General features: G+C 40.6%; 1 protein-coding gene across 2 annotated transcripts in view; it reads left to right on the top strand.

The window, feature by feature from the left end:
• TTC21B (tetratricopeptide repeat domain 21B) overlaps positions 1-10,242 on the top strand; it is a 96,707-nt gene extending 86,465 nt beyond the window's left edge. The window contains exons 29-32 of one of the 2 annotated variants that reach the window (XR_010149773.1): positions 2,640-2,733; positions 4,653-4,774; positions 9,314-9,503; positions 10,103-10,242. The gene's annotated coding sequence lies outside the window, so the exon portion shown is untranslated. The remainder of the gene's footprint in view (positions 1-2,639; positions 2,734-4,652; positions 4,775-9,313; positions 9,504-10,102) is intronic. The other variant, XR_010149774.1, reaches the window with a different exon arrangement.
• Positions 10,243-12,141: the final 1,899 nt, after the last annotated feature.

Here is a 12,141-nt window from a genome sequence, read left to right as displayed (position 1 = left end):
TTGGTGGGCGCAAGTGCAGGATATTGAGAAATCGCAAGGGCAAAGTTAAAATGATTGAATACGTACCATGTGAAGAGTCAAGGTGAGGAAACGGGACAAACGACATGTCTAGATCCTGATGTCACTTACTTGTGTTAAACACATGAATCTACTGCCTTTTATAAAATGTATGTGCTGGGTGGTTGTTTTTGTAGATTTTTTAAAATGCCCAATATTCATTATTCAAGTTTCAATAAGAATGATTTTGTTTCTACAAAAAGGAAACAATTTTTTAATTTTTTATTTGGAAAAAAATTAAATGTACAGAAAGTTGCATAAATAAGATTGCAAATACCATATATATTAAGGTAAACATTAAAATATTCCTAATATTTTAAACCATTTGCTTTATCATTTGTGCTTTCTGTGTGAGTATACGAATTTTATGTATACATTTACACTCACGTATGTATACACACATATGTACATATGATTTTTTTTCTGAAGATTCTGAAAGTAAGTCACAAGCATCGTACACATCCCTGTACCCCTAAGTACTTCAGTGGTCTGTATTTCCTAAGAACATGGATACACTCCTATATAATCAAACTGTAGTTATCAACTTCAGTAAATTTAACATGGATTCCATACTTTAATCCACATCATTTACCATCAATTGATCCAATGAAGTCCTTTTTTTCCTCCAGTCAAGATCCACTCTGGAATCAGATATTGTATTTACTTGTCTTGTCTCTTTATTGTTGCTTAATCTGGAGCATATCCACAGCCTTTCTCTCTTTTACAATATAGACATTTTTTGAAGAGATTTTTGAAATCTCTCTTTTTTTTTGTAGTAGAATGTTCTTCATTTAGGGTTTGTCTGATATTTCATCATGATTCAATTTGAGCTAAACATCCCTGGCCATAATGCTATATAAGTAGTATGTCCTCAGGGTATCAAATATGGAAGCACACATATTTATCTGCCCTCACTTGTGAATTAATTTTGATTACTCCTTCAAATTTCTCCACTACATAGTTATATTTTTTCTTGCAACTAATAAGCAATCTGTGAGGAGACACTCGTAGATCAAATATCCTGCTCCTCTTCAAAACTTTCCACTGGATTGATCATGATTCTTGCCTAGTCCCATCTTTACTGTGAGGGTAATAAAGGCTCCACATGTACCCAGCAGTTAGTACTCAGCGTTTTACCATAAGCAGGAGCCCCGCCTTTGCTTATTTATTGTTTTTGCTTCTCATTTTTATCCATTATTTAATATAGGAGAATAGGGGACTCTGGAGCTTAAACAAACTATCACATAGTGAGGACTGAGAGTTGAGCTTTATTTTTTTTCCTCCTGGATAAAATAATTTTATCCATTGTTTAATATAGAAGGAGAGTAGGGGACTCTGGAGCTTAAACTAGTACATGGCGAGAATTCAGATTTGAGCTTTTTGTTGTTAAAAATATTTAACATCATACAGTCTTGTGAAATTCTATTTTTCAATATTTCATCATTCATTAATGTCTTTAATTATTTTGGTGCTCAAATTATTTCAGATTTGTCCAGCAGGAGCCTCTTCAGGCTGGTTCCTGTGTCCTTGTGACATGCTCTCATTGTTCATTTTTCTTTTTTTTGATCACTTTCTTACTTTCTATCATAACAAGGTGTCTGAGGCTCAACTTCTCATTTCCCTGCCTCAACCTTGGAATCACACATTTCTCTGAGGAGCCCTGGTTCCTTTTATTGGGAATGGTGTTAGAGATGAGGATCCAAGTGCTAAGTCTGCTCGTTGCTACTAGGGTGTAATTGCTTCTAGATCCTTTCAGAAGATGGAAAACATATGCATGCCTACATACATATGCATATACAGACATATACTCATAGACACACATATAGACATACAGGTGTTTGCACGAATACTGTACATACACACAGTCTCACATACACTGACATCTAGTTCTTATTTGTATGACCCTTTTCCAGAGTGTGGTCCTGGATCCTAACAACTTCAACCTATTTGTCCATTTCTTCAACCTTATAATCTACCTAAAATGGTTTCAGAATTGCTTCACCCAAACATTTATAACAAAAACAAGTCTACAAAATCTACAAAAACCAGTTCAGAATTTGTTTTCAGTCTCCCACCTCCCACAATGCCACCAACTTTGGTCGATTTTTAATTTATTGTTGATAAATTCAACAACCTATCCTAAAATGTTACCAGAACCATTTTCCAGTAGTATGACGTATTTTAAAAATCAAACTAGGCCAGGCACAATGGTTCACACCTGTAATCCCAGCACTTTGGGAGGCCGAGGCAGGTGGATCACCTGAGGTCAGGAGTTTGAGAGCAGACTGGCCAACATGGCAAAACCCCATCTCTACTAAAAATACAAAAATTAGCTTGGTGTGATGGTGGGCACCTGTAATCCCAGCAACTCAGGAGGCTGAGGCAGGAGAATCATTGCTTGAATCCGGGAGGTGGAGGTTGCAATGAGCCGAGATCGCGCCACTGCTCTCCAGCCTGGGCGACAAGAGCAAAACTTGTCTTAAAAAAAAAAAAAACCTAAATTATTTATTGCTGATAAGAGTGTGTGCTCTGTTTCATGGATCAGCTTTGCAATTTCCTTCCAAATATTCATCTACTTGCAGAATAAATGCCATCCCTTCCCACGCCAACCATATTGATGATACAGTGGCAGGAAGGAGAGTAGGGGACTCTGGAGCTTAAACAGACCATCACATGGTAAGGATTGAGAGTTGAGCTTTTTGTTAAAAATATGTTGTAGATCTACATTATTATAAACTGATTTTTCTGTTTGACCTCAAGTATTTTCAGCACTTTTACTGTGATAGGTTAACTGTCAGCCATAAACATTTCTAAAGAAATAGGAAAATTTTCTTCCTATATTATTCAAAATACAAGTTTCTGGTTTATAGCAACTAATACTGTTTTTTCCCCTCAACCCGCCGTTTCCAACTGCTACCTTTTCTCATTGAGTCTTCACTTGAAAAAGTTAGATTTATATCCTCTATTCTTTATTTTTGTATTTATATTTTATTTCTATTTTCTTGAGTCCTACAGTCTCATAAAATCGTTTTGAATAGCAGAGCTGCAGAGCTGATGGGGAGGTCAGCTATGTTAATTCCACAGCGCCCCTGTCTTCGGTGTGAGGTTGCCTAGCAACCCATCTCTCAGGCCTCCTTTGTGGATGAGAGAAGAGAAAGCAATTCTTCTATACACTCTCAAGCCGAGATGATTTTTATAAAGTGAAAAACCTTTCGCAAAGGGTCTAACACAACCCCTGCTTCTCCTCCTCTGCCCACTGTACACTTCACATATGATGAGAGAAATATCCCATCCTTTTAAGCTTTAGATCTGATACAGATATAAAGCGGAGCTAGACGCTGTATGGTCAAACAGTGGAAGTGACCTGTATCTTCATGTTAAATTGAGACACATTAATTAAACCACTCATCTTCCTTTTTCTCTTCTATGAAAGCATAGTTTCCCCTCAAGTTCTAAAAGCCAGTTATGTTAAATGAAACTGCAACTGCCTGCTGAGCATCAGTTACCATAGTGACGAGAGCCAGGAGTGGTGTTTTTCTCCTTAGGCACAGGATGACTGAAATGTGTTCAACCAGGGGATTCAAGCAGCCTGCTGACTAGAAACAGGCATCTGGGAAGAGCCTGCTCGGTTGCTTTTTCTCCACACTCATTTGAAAAAAATAACTAACCCCTCTGCTATTCCCTTTAAGCTGTTACCTTTTTAGAACCAAACTTCAGTGGGTGGCAGAAGTGCCCTACCTTAGGCATACAGGAGAAGGGGGAGCAATGATGCATGCCAGTGAAACCCACACGAACAGCTAAGAGAGCATGCGAACAGTGCAGAGAAGATGCACTGCCCTTTCAGATGTCTCTGAAAATACAGAGTACCACATGTATTTTCCACATTGTGAAAATACTTAGGTACATTTTTTTGAAAGATTTATAATCCTATTACCTTATTTTCCAGGCAGATCATGTTAATCACAAGAATATTGTGGTTCCAATGGATAATAGTTTATGGAGGATTGTTGTAAGTTAAAATAAGTATAAGGAAAAATGCTTTGTGCTATTCTCATTTGCCTCTAATTATGGCTGAGAAGAGAGAGGCAGGATAGCACAATGGGCTTTGGAGTCAAACAACCTGGGTTGACCTCCTCTGCCATTTAACAGTGTGATTTGGGGCAAGTTCCATAAGCTGTCTAGGTCTCACTTTCCTAATTTTTACAAAGAAACTAAAAAGAGTATTGTTAACAGTGTGAAGTAAGAAAATATACATAAAGCACCTGATTCAAACACTGATGACTGTTATAATCAGTTTGGCTTAACTGACCACTCAGTACTAATTGAACACCTGGTACATGCCCATGCTTGATGTGAGAAGAGTACTGAGGTCCCAGCCAAAAAGAGGGCAGCCAAGTTTGGGGACTGCAACTGCAGGTTATCTACCTTTCTGATGCTTCAGAAAGGTTTGGTATGTCATCCTCACCAATGTTCTATCCATAGTGACAGTGAATGATACTCCTTGTGGGTCTGTCTTCATGGCCAGTTCACAGTGAAAACTCTTACTGCTGTTTCTTAACTAAATTTTGCTTTTCTACCTGAACTGTCATTACCAGCACCCTCAGTCATCACAGTCATTAGACTGGACATCTGCCTCCATGGAGAATATGTGAATACCTCTGAATGTACTTCCTGGAGGAGCTGCCAAACTATTTCCAGCAATGACAAAACATAGCATGTACGTGAATTCCCAAAGTGCCTTCCCTGGGCATTCTTTTCTAGCAACAGTATACCTTCTGGTGACTTTCTAACAAAGCAATTACATAATTCCTGGAAAGCATGTACTTTTAAAATTTTAGATCATTGAATCTCATCCTTTCATTTTAGAGGTAAAAAGGGAGCTCAGGAACATTGATTAAATTGCCCAATTCATTTTTATATATGCATTTTTATATACATATGTATATATCCAAAAATAATATCATATAATTATATACATGTACCTACACACACATTCATATATAAATACACACATGTAAAGAGGAAGGAATCAGTTACACAAATACATAATTTTTTTTCAGGTTGTCTAAAAGTATACTCCAAGTTCCCCCAAGCTAGAGACCATCGTTATCAGTGATTGCTCTATAATTTGCAAGTAGCAGAAACCAACTTAGGATGGCCTGAGTTATATGTAACTCTTCAAGTTGGCACTGGAGCTGAAAGGTGGGAAGGAACTGGAACCAGGGACTGGAATGTGGGCAGGACTCTATGCCTTTCCTCTGATACTTTCTGCATGTTGGTGTTCACTCAACTATCCATCCAGATATTCACTGAAGACCTATTCTATGCCAGGCACTGTGCCAAGCAGAGGGAAAGCCCTCATATCGGGCAGACCTGGTCTTCTCCAGTAGATCTTGTGAAACTTATTGGCTCTCATTCTCTCTTGCCACTGCCATGTAAGTAGTAGCTTTTGCTTCCACCATGATTATGAGGCCTCCCCAGCCATGTGGAACTATGAGTTTGTTAAACCTCTTGTATTAGTCTATTTTCATGCTGATGATAAAAGACATACACCTGAGACTGGACAATTTACAGAAAAAAAAGAAGTTTAGTGGGACTTACAGTTCTACTTGCCTGGGGAGGCCTCACAATCATGGTGGAAGCCAAGGAGGAGCAAGTCAAATCCTACATGGATGACAGCAGACAAAAAGAGAGAGCTTGTGCAGGAAATTCCTCCTTATAATACCGTCAGATATTATGATACTTATTTGCTATCACAAGAACAGCACGCAGATATTATGAGACTTATTTGCTATCACAAGAATAGCACATGCCCCCATGATTCAATTACCTTCCACTGAGTTCCTCCTACAACACGTGGGAATTCAAGATGAGATTTGGGTGGGGACATACCCAAACCATATCACCTCTTTTTCTTCCCAGTCTCAGGTATGTCTTTAGCAGCAGCAGGAATACAGACTAATACAGTAAATTGGAACCAATAGAGTGGGATGCTGCTGAAAAGATACCGGAAAACAGGGAAGCAACTTTGGAACTGGGTAACAGACAGAGGTTGGAACAGTTTGGAGGGCTCAAAAGAAGCCAGAACAATGTGGGAAAGTTTGGAACGCCCTAGAGGCTTGTTGAATGGCTTTGCCCAAAATGCAGATAGCAATATGGACAATAAAGTCCAGGCTAAGGTGGTCTCAAATGGAGATGAGGAACTTGTTGGGAACTGTAGCAAAGGTGACTCTTGTTATGTTTTAGCAAAGTGGCTGGCAGCATTTTGCCCCGCCCTAGAGATTTGTGGAACTTTGAACTTGAGAGAGATGATTTAGGGAATCTGGTGGAAGAAATTTCTAAGCAGCAAAGCATTCAAGAGGTGACTTGGGTGCTATTAAAGGCATTCAGTTTTATAAAGAAATCAGAGCATAAAAGTTCAGAAATTTGCAGCCTGACAAGGTGATAGGAAAGAAAATCCCATTTTCTGACGAGAAATTTAAGCTGGCTGCAGAAATTTGCATAAGTAACGAGGAGCTGAATGTGAATCATTGCCAAGACAATGGGGAAAATGTCTCCAGCGAATGTCAGTAGTCTTCAAGGTAGCCCCTCCCATCACAGGCCTGGAGGCCTAGGAGGGAAAAATGATTTCATTGGCTGGGCCCAGTGTCCCTCTGCTGTGTGCAGTCTAAGGACTTAGCGCCCTGTGTCCCAGCCACTCCAGCCATGACTACAAGGGGCCAAGGTAGAGCTCAGGCTGTGGCTTCAGAGGGTGCAAGCCCCAAGCCTTGGCAGCTTTCATGTGGTGTTGAGCCTGTGAGGGCACAGAAGTCAAGAATTGGGATTTGGGAACCTCCACCTAGATTTCAGAGGATGTATGGAAATGCCTGGATGTCCAGGAAGAAGTTTTGCTTCAGGGACAAACCTCACGGAGAACCTCTGCTAGGGTAGTGTGGAAGGCAAATGTGAGGTGGAAGCCCCCACACAGAGTCCCCACTAGGGTGCTGCCTAGTGGAGCTGTGAGAAAAGGGTCTCTATCTTCCAGACCCCAGAATGGAAGATCCACTGACAGCTTGCACTGTGCACCTGAAAAAGTCACAGGCACTCATTGCCAGCCCATGAAAGCAGCCAGAAAGGAGGCTGTACCCTGCAAAGCCACACTGGCAGAGCTGCCCAAGACCATGGGAACCCATTTCTAGCATCAGCATAACCTGGATGTGAGATAAGGAGTCAAAGCAGATTATTTTGGAGCTTTAAGATTTAACTGCCCTGCTGGATTTTGGACTTGCATGGGGCCTGTAGCTCCTTCGTTTTACCCAATTTCTCCCATTTGGAATGGCTGTATTTACCCAATGCCTGTATCTCCATTGTATCTAGCAAGCAACTAACTTGCTCTCAATTTTACAGGCTCATAGGCAGAAGGGACTTGCCTTGTCTCAGGTGAGACTTTGGACTGTAGACTTTTAAAAGAGTTAGTGCTGAAATGAGTTAAGACTTTGGGGGACTGTTGGGAAGGCATGATTGTTTTTGACATGTAAGGACATGAGATTTAGGAGGGGCAAGGGGCAGAGTGATATGGTTTGGCTGTGTCCCCACCCAAATATCATCTTGAATTCCCACGTGTTGTGGGAGGGACCCCATGGGAGGTAATTGAATCATGGGGGCAGGTGTTTTCCATGCTGTTCTCATGATAGTGAATACCTCTCACAAGATCTGATGGTTTTATAAGGGGGAGTTTCCCTGTGCAAGCTCTGTTTGCCTGCTGCCATCCATGTAAGACGTGACTTGCTCCTCCTTAGCTTCCACCATGATTTTGAGGCCTCCCCAGCCATGTGGAACTGTGAGTCCATGAAACCTCTTTTTCTTTATAAATTATCCAATCTTGGGTATCTTTATTAGCAGCATGAAAATGGGCTAATACACTAGTTCTCACTTCTCACAGACGTTTCACTACTCCCATGTTGTAAGTTTGGCCACATGCAGAGAATGATGTGTAGTTTCTTAGTCCCCAACCCCCACCACCAATATGGCCAGGAAGGAGGCCACCAGGTGACACAGGTTACCCAGGCCCACATCTATGAATAAAAAGGTTGCTGGGCAGACAGCCTGAAGGCTCCACTACAACGTGTTATCTTCTCCTTTTGCACTTCTCCCTCCACAGTATTTAGTCCAATTTTTTTTTTAATTCACTTAAGTGCTAGCTTAGTTGAACACCTACATTTAAAAACCCACAACTTTTAGTTAAACAATGTAGAAAATTACTGGACTTTCACTGATAAAGAAATTTGCAACATGGTAAATTATTTGTTCAAAATCATAATTCTCCCATCTGTTTTATTTCTCCAAATGTCCAAGCAACCCAAACCAGGACAGTACCAAGGGCTGTACCACCCTAGTGGTACAACCACTAGATATCACCATGACTAAACTAAGAGTTCAGTCGGAACTGTGCTGCTGAGAGTATCAATGAGTTGACAGCTGCCCAGGCTTGCACTTTTCCAAATCACGGAAGAAGGAGCCATAAAGAGCCAGGCTCATCAAAATTGAGTATAAGCAATTCTCAAAGACCATGTTGATAAACAACAAGACCCTTGACCTTTATATTCCTTCTTTATGTGCTAGGTGGCCCTTATATTTACACATTTTAAAATTATTATATAAAAAGAGCCATTAACCATGGTCCCAGCTCATGTAAAAGATGGAGAGATGCTGGGAAGGTATAAAATCAGTTTGGCTCCAGTTAGCCCCAAGGATTTTTCATTAGGCCATGCTACTAAGTCTCTCTGACTTTAATCCCATTTTCTTGGGCTCACATATATCCTGGGGCATTGTGAGGTAAGAATAAGTCAGTCAGGAATCAAACAAAATTCAAAGAAATGGATAGGCATCATGATATGGTTTGGCTCTGTGTCCCCACCCAAATCTCATCTCAAATTATAATCCCCACATATCAAGGGAGGGACCTGTTGGGAGGTGATTGAATCATGGGGTGGTTTCCCCCAGGCTGTTCTTGTGATAGTGAGGGAGTTCTCACAATATCTGGTTGTTTGATAAGTGTCTGGCATTTCCCCTGCTTTCTTGCTCTCTCTCCTGCTGCCTTGTGAAGGAGGTAGCTTGCTTACCCTTTGCCTTCCACCATGATTGTAAATTTTGAAGGCCCCCTGGCCATGCAGAACTTTCAGTGAATTAAACCTCTTTTCACTATAAATTACCCAGTCTTTGGTATCTTTATAGCGATGTTATAACAGACTAATATTAATACATATCACTTCTTTAGGGAAGGCAGCAAACAAGATGCTAACTGATGGAGTGAAATCCCCAGGAGATGCAGAAGGCAAGTGCAGCTAACTGAGGCCTCAGGGGCAGGAGATGCCCATCAGGATGAGAGCTATGTCTTTCTCCAGTGATGACTCTGCTTCTATGAGGTCACCAGCAGTAGAACCATATCTTGCTGGCATACACTTGGGGTAAGAATATCATTGGCAAAGTTGCTTAAGATCCAATCTGCTTAACTATAACTATCTCCCCCTTCCCTGTTTCCTTCATCTTCCTACTCATATACACATGATACTTTCCTCTTCCTTTTTCTAGTTCATCCCCCTGGGAGAACCACTTTCTTGCCTAGAGTGAAACTCACTCTCTTGTTTATGTTCAACATATTTTGTTGATGCTCCAAATTCTCTTGTTCTGGCTTCTCTCCAAGGCATTTTGTCCTTTTCCTTACAACTAATGTAAAAAAGAAGAAATATCCTTGAACTTCAAACTTTTTTATAATAAACCTTAGTGATCCATCAGACCCAAATGTCTAATCAACAAAAAGAATTTAAAAACATTAACTTTTGCTCAAATACAAGAAGAGCTTAAACTCCAGACTCTTCTAGCACAGCAAGGAAAGAGAAACAACAGTACAGCTAGTTCCATATTTAAAAAATAGGAATGTTCCTCTCCTTCCATAATTCAAAAAATACTACCGGAGAATCAGAAAAGTAAAAATTGTGCTTGTATAAAGAGTTCCTGGATTGTACTGGCTTCCTATATCAATCATTTCTCTCCTGCTTTCCTGTAGATGGCCCCGCCTCTTGGACTTCCATCTGTCATCAGGAGAACATGACCATCTGGAGTCAGTACAGATCATCAATCCTTCCACATATACAAGTTCATTTTAAATTTTTAAAAATATAATACAACTGAGAAGTCTTCATTAAATTGTTCTGGTGGTCCTACCTGTTTTCTGTTAGAGATCCAATACATCTCAGAGCCACATGGGTGATGCCATAATGCCAGGGCTGAAACACTGCTTTAGGGGTCTTTTACTTTCCTATTGCTGCTATAAAAAATTACCACAAACCTTGAGGCTTCAAACATCACAAATTTATTTTCTTATACTTCTGGAGGTCAGATGTTCAAAATGGGTCTTAGAGCTAAGACCAAGGGGCAACAGAGCTCCCTTCCTTCTGCAAGCTGTAGGGAAGGCTCTGTTCCTTGACTTTTCTGGCTTCTAAGGCCTGCCTGCATTCTTTGTCTCATGATCACATCACTGTGACCTCTACTTCTGTCATCATGTTTCCTTCTCTAACTTTCCTGCCTCCCTCTCTCCCTAATAAGGACCCTTGTGATTATATTTGGGCCTACATGGATAATGCAGCATATGCTCAAGATCCCTAACTTAATCACATCTGCAAAGTTCCTTTTGCCATGTAAGTTAACACATTCACAGGTTTTAGGGATTAGGATGTGGACATCTTCAGTGGGGATGGGGGCATTATTCTGCTGACTACAGGGTCTGATATAATCGGAGGCCCACTTCCTAGAAATCAGAGAACCTGATTTCTAGTTTGCAATTAGGAAATTCAATTAGGAGAGTGCATAGGGATTGCTGGTATCTCTGTTTTACCTTTGACTTATTAGACTGTAGCCACAAATTCTGGCCCCAGCCTATAGAATGTTATAATGAGAAGCACTGGCTTTAAAGTCATACTAACTTGACTGGGATTTGTTTTTTGTTTGTTTGTTTGTTTGTTTTAGACAGGGTCTTGCTCTGTCACCCAGGGTGGGGTGCAGTGGCGTGATCATGGCTCACTGCAGCCTCGACCTCCCAGGCTCAAGTGATCCCCACACCTCAGCCCCACAAGTAGCTGGGACTACAGGCGTGCACCCACCACACCCAGCTAATTTTTTTATTGTTTGAAGAGATAGAGTCTCACTATGTTGCCCAGGCTGATCTTGAACTCCTGGGCTCCAACAGTCCTCCCATCTCAGCCTCCCAGTTCTGGGATTACCCTCATGAGCCACTGTGCCTGGTCTCACCTGGGTTTTCATCTCATAGGAGCTCTGAGAGCTTGGGCAAGTTCCTCACCTTCTGTGAACTTCAGTTTTCACCTCTCTTCTCTGGGGAGGTCTTAGAGGAAACAGACTCAGAGACTCACCTGCAGGATACTCTTAGGAATAATGCTGGTAAGGGAGGGAGAAAAGCAGGATTGGACTGCAATAAAGTCACAAGGAAGGCTTCAGCTGATCCCCAAGGGACTGTGTTGATGGGATGGCCTCCCTTTAAGGCAAAGGAGACAGACATTGGTTTCCCCTGAGTCAATCTGCCAGGATTGGGACTACATAAGAAGAGTGAGATGCTTGCCTTGAGGACAAAATTTAGAGGACGTCAAAAAGCTCAGTAGCCAAGATAAATAATATTTTAATGTATTATTATTTTTTAAACCTAAATTAATGCAAAAGTCAGCCTTTATTTAAAAATTTCAGTATTTTGTTCAGGGTGAACTTTTGCATTGGTTAGTATTTTTTAAATAATGCTTTAAAATAGAGAGTGTTTTGGGGAGCCATATTGGAGCCTCAAGCAAAGAGAAAAATCAGTCATATTGATTATATCTTTATTTAAAATTGTGATATTTTGATAATTACAGAACCTTTGCATTTTTTATTTTTAAAATATTACATTAAAATATTGTTTATTTTGATTACTGAGTTTTTGGCTCCTGCTTAAATTTAGCACTCAAGGCCAGTTTTTCACTCTAGTCCTGGTCCCGCATTGTACACAGGCTGCCCCACTCTCTCTTCAGGAGGAAATATAGTCTTAATCCAAGGCCAATGCTT

The sequence above is a fragment of the Pan troglodytes genome, chromosome 13 (assembly GCF_028858775.2).
Source record: "Pan troglodytes isolate AG18354 chromosome 13, NHGRI_mPanTro3-v2.0_pri, whole genome shotgun sequence".
Classification (NCBI taxonomy): domain Eukaryota; kingdom Metazoa; phylum Chordata; class Mammalia; order Primates; family Hominidae; genus Pan; species Pan troglodytes.
This window is presented reverse-complemented; position numbering and strand designations above follow the sequence as displayed.